This window comes from Hipposideros armiger, unplaced genomic scaffold (genome assembly GCF_001890085.2).
Source record: "Hipposideros armiger isolate ML-2016 unplaced genomic scaffold, ASM189008v1 scaffold_55, whole genome shotgun sequence".
Lineage (NCBI taxonomy): Eukaryota > Metazoa > Chordata > Mammalia > Chiroptera > Hipposideridae > Hipposideros > Hipposideros armiger.
This window is the reverse complement of record NW_017731405.1, coordinates 3,385,088-3,389,535: the sequence shown is the minus strand read 5'-3', so window position 1 is coordinate 3,389,535 and position 4,448 is coordinate 3,385,088. Positions and strand designations below refer to the sequence as shown.

The 4,448-nt window shown below is 42.5% G+C and overlaps 1 protein-coding gene across 1 annotated transcript in view; it reads left to right on the top strand.

The window, feature by feature from the left end:
- IQGAP2 (IQ motif containing GTPase activating protein 2) overlaps nucleotides 1-4,448 on the top strand; it is a 325,198-nt gene that overhangs the window by 9,625 nt on the left and 311,125 nt on the right. The window lies entirely within an intron of this gene.

The following is a 4,448-nucleotide window of genomic DNA, read 5'->3' as shown; positions in this document are numbered from 1 at the left end:
AAAAAAAAAAAAAAAAGCTAATGTGTCTGTTGCTGACTGTTTCCAGATAAAGTTGGACAGGGGTTGTGTTTCTGCACTGAGTTTTTTGTCATCTTAGAAATGATCATGGAGTCGTCACTAGCATACCTGAATGAGGAACTGTCACTCGGCAGTTCCTAAGCATCCTGTTGTCTCATTCAGGGTTACGTTGATAATTGCTGCTGCTGCTGCTGCTCATGGTTTGAAAGCCCAAGGGTTGGTCAATGATGCTATTGAGATGGGAGGAGCTACTTGAAATAAGTATTAATCTTTAGGCCTGGATCAGATTGTAGAGTTTGACTTGCCTTCTGGTCAATCTGGTGCTGTGGGAGGTTAGAAGGGAGGTAAGGAAGAGGAGGAGGAAGTACACTGAGTTCACCTGGCATCCCTCAGGCCTTGCTGCCTATAGAAAGTTAGTGAAGGTTTAGGTTCCTGAGCTCAATGAAGTTCAACTTACAAGGAGTAACTGGAATGTTGGAACCATTAGAAATAGAGAATCTGGGCTGCTTTTCATGTACCCACTTCCAGATTACTCATTCATTCTGCCTCCTTCCCTTTTCTACCAGGTTTTTTCATTCTGGCAAGTTTCATATAAATGTTTCCTATCAACCTCTCTACTCACTTTCTCTAAAAAGGAGCATTGCAATCAGCCAGTCTTGGCTGGTTCCTACCTGGGTCCTTGGGTACGCTGTCACTTTCAAGTTGCCTCAGCCCTGGGCCCATCTATCAGGCTTTACAGGTTTGAGGTAGGGGGCCTGGCAAGATGTTAGTCATATAGTCAGCCTCACAGAGTATGAGTTCTCCATTTACCTACCCCTCACATAAGATCCAGTAAGATGGCTTCCCAGAGTCTTGCTCATATTGAACTCTTAGGAAGTCTGTCTGAGAAACATTCATTACACAGCTAATACACACATGTTCTCACTTTCATTCTGTATCTAATGAGTTTTATTTTCCAAAAGATCATTTACACACACACACACACACACACACACACACACACATTTATCTCTCCATGAAAACCAGGGTCACATGAGTTCTTTCCTTGCCTAGACACTGATTGTGGTGACAGTCTCAGAGCTTTCTTCCTTAGCTTTCCAATACTATAATATTTGCTATTGTCAATTTGAATTAGTCAATGGTTTGGAGGACTGTGCTTGCATGTTGCTCTACAACAGATGCTCTGGCTGTAACTTTTCACATTCGATTAGGAGAACTCGGAGAATGAAATGGAACTTTTAATAGGCGTCTATGTAGTAGTTTTGAAATCTCTGATAATATTTGATCTATTGAGTAGGACAAAGAAGATTTTGCAACCAAAACAGGGCAGGTACTCTTAACCTGTGCACCCATGAATATCTCTGGAAGGTTATGCAAACATCTTTTTAGAGGTTGCCTTTGGGTGCGGAGACTGAGGGCAAGGGTGGGAATGCCACTTGAAATTGTTTTTTGTCATGTGTTACCTTTCAAAAAAAATAAAGCAAATATGTTGTGAAAAGTATTGCACTACATTGATTACTCTGAGAAAAACATGGATAAAATGGAGTAGCAGTAAACTCCATGAAGGCTGAGACTGTGTCATTTGGTCACTGCTATATCCCCTGTGACTGGCACAAAAATCAGTCAACATGTCACCACTGGTTCTTTCTAGGTAATGAGATAATGGGTGAGTTAAACATTTTTTTTTCTTTTCTCTAAATTTTCTGCTGTAAAAATGTTTCCATAGTTAGAAAAGTTACATTTACCCTTTGCTGCTCAAGATATGAAGTTCTCATTAGCTGCAAACTGTGCCTTGAGAAAATTANGCCAGCTCTGAGCAGCAGGGCCCCGGTTCAGATCCCACATGAGGGCCAGTGATGCTGCGCCCTCTACAGCTGGGATGGTGAACAACAGCTCGACCTGGAGCTGGGCTGCCGTGAGTAGCCGTTGACAGCGTCGGCTGCAGTGGGGCTGGCCAGCAGCGGGCATGAGCTTTCGTGAGTTGCCATCCAATGGCCAGTGAGCCACTGCCTCAGCCGGGAAGAGCGCAATGATAATACCAACATGGGCCAGTGAAGTGACATCCTCCACAACTAGACTGAAGAACAAAAGGACAGCAGCTTGTCTGTTCTCCTTCCCCAATTCCCCAACACTATTCCCCTCCCCCAATTCTACCCATAAAACCTTTAAAAAAAAAGAAAGAAAAGGTGTAGTTAAAGCAAGGCAAGGAACTTGACAACCAAATTATCTAGGGGTAGGGTTTCTCTCCTCTGTTTTTTCCCCTCATTCTCTTCATTACTTGTGGCAATTTTTACTTCTCAGATTTCACTGGAGATGTAGTGCCCTCAAATGACAAACATCCTAGTGTTGTTGAAAAATGGCTACTGCCACATTTCTAGCTCATTAACAGGCCCTCAGATTTGACTAAACTCTAACTGCGCTCTCCTGTAATTTTACAATCATGGATTATGTACGGCCCTTCTTGCCAGTGTGCCCAAAGGAGCTGACAGCTGTTTCTCCAGGTGGTGCAGTGATTTTCAGGGAGCAGGTGCTGGAGCAGCATCAGCAGCAGAGCATCCATCACCTGAGAACTTGCTGGAAAGGTAAATCCTCCACCCCACCTGACCTTCTGAATCAAAAACTCTGGAGGTGGGGCCCAGCAGCACGTGCTCTAGGTGGTTCTGATGCATTGCTCTAGCACAAGGGTGAAAAGACACTTCCTTTGTGTGACGACCCTCTGCACAGTGCTGGCAGCCTTTTGTCAAGGAAGGGTGAGCACTTGGGCATGTTACTGAATGCTTTATTTACATCATTCGTTGTGTTTTTTATTTGAGCACACACATGCACCATGTACAAACTCAGGCATTGACTTCTGTACAGGCTTGTGTTTATTTTATAGCATTTATTTTGCATGGCTTTATGGTTAAGTTCGCTTTTCTCCGTTCTGGGAAGCAAATGTTGATTTGGAAGATCAAGTCCAAAATCTCCCCTGACTAGAGATTAAGGGAGATCAACTCCCTGGAGGATTTCTAGGTGCATATGGTGCCATTAGGAGCCACTGGGAAGGCTGAGTGAGCTGGAGAACCTTTCTGTGTAAAAGGGTGACCCCAAGCCTGGCAATTCTGGGCTCTAATCCTTGCAGGGATACCTGGACAGTGAGGGTTGAATGATGTCTTCTTCCTCCATCTTTTTTTTTCCCCCCCAGGACAATATAAAGTGTGTTTCAGTCATTCACTTAGTCATTCAGAATTTTTTGAACAGTTGAATATGTTAGCAGAAATATTATGTGCTATGCATAAGTGCACCCAGGTGACCACCACATTGCAGGGAAAGTACATCTCTCTTTATTTTGCTATTCACTAAAGATAGAAGGATATTCCTATGATATTTTCACTTGGGATCCTCTTAAATAAGGTGATTTTTAAAATTCTCCTTCATTACTATTAAATCTCTGGAGGAAGACATTTCTGTGTCATTTAAAAAAAAAACTAAGGTAGATTTGTTCCTGATAATTTTGTATCAGTTCTCATATTTTACTGCCAGTGTGAATTCAGTCTTAAGTAATGTTAATGAATTTCCTTAGTCATCTCCATATAAAAAGACTTGATTTGCATGTGATTGGAGCAACATATATTTCAAATTAAGTAATGCTTAATTCAGTAAGTAGCTGGTAGCCTGGTACCCTGGCACCTAGAAGACACTCAATAAATATTTGCTGTTATTACAGGTTTTCCCTAACATGCCTGTACTGTACTGTTTGTCTAAATGTGGAACTTATTTCTATTTGTCAAATTAAAGATAATCTCAACAGCTTTCAAGTGCCAGGCAAATATTTAATGTTGAGTTTACATTTACTTTCATTCTCTGTGGAAGCTAGGCAAGATATTTTAATTTCTCTGGGCCTCAGTTTCCTCACCTGTAAAATGCAGGTGTGAAAGTGCCTGCTCAGAGGGTTAAACGATTTAATGCATGGAAACATTACTGTTCAGAATGTGCCTCCATAGAGTCAGGGCTTGAATGATGGGGGTGGCGATGGTGATATCACCCTCATCCCCACAGTTTTTTGCCTGTCTCCCCACCTCCTTGTCCCTTTCTCACTTTAACAGAAAGTGGATTTAAAATCCTGGCCCCATGCTCTCTTGAAATCATATACTCATTGGAAAATTCTTTAGTTATTTATATGGAAATGGAATCCATCTCCATTAATTTGGGTGGAGATCAAATTAATCCTTGTTTATATGTACTTTAAAAATGCTAATCTGGGCCGGCTGAGTGGCTCAGTTGGTTAAGAGCTAGCTCAAGAGTGTGAGCTCTGGACCAGCCGAGTGGCACATTGCTTAAGAGCTGGCTTGGGAGCCAGAGGGCCCTGGTTCAGATCCCACATATGAGGACCAGTGACACTGCCCTCTACAGCTAAGATGCTGAACAACAGCTCAACCTGGAGCTGGGCT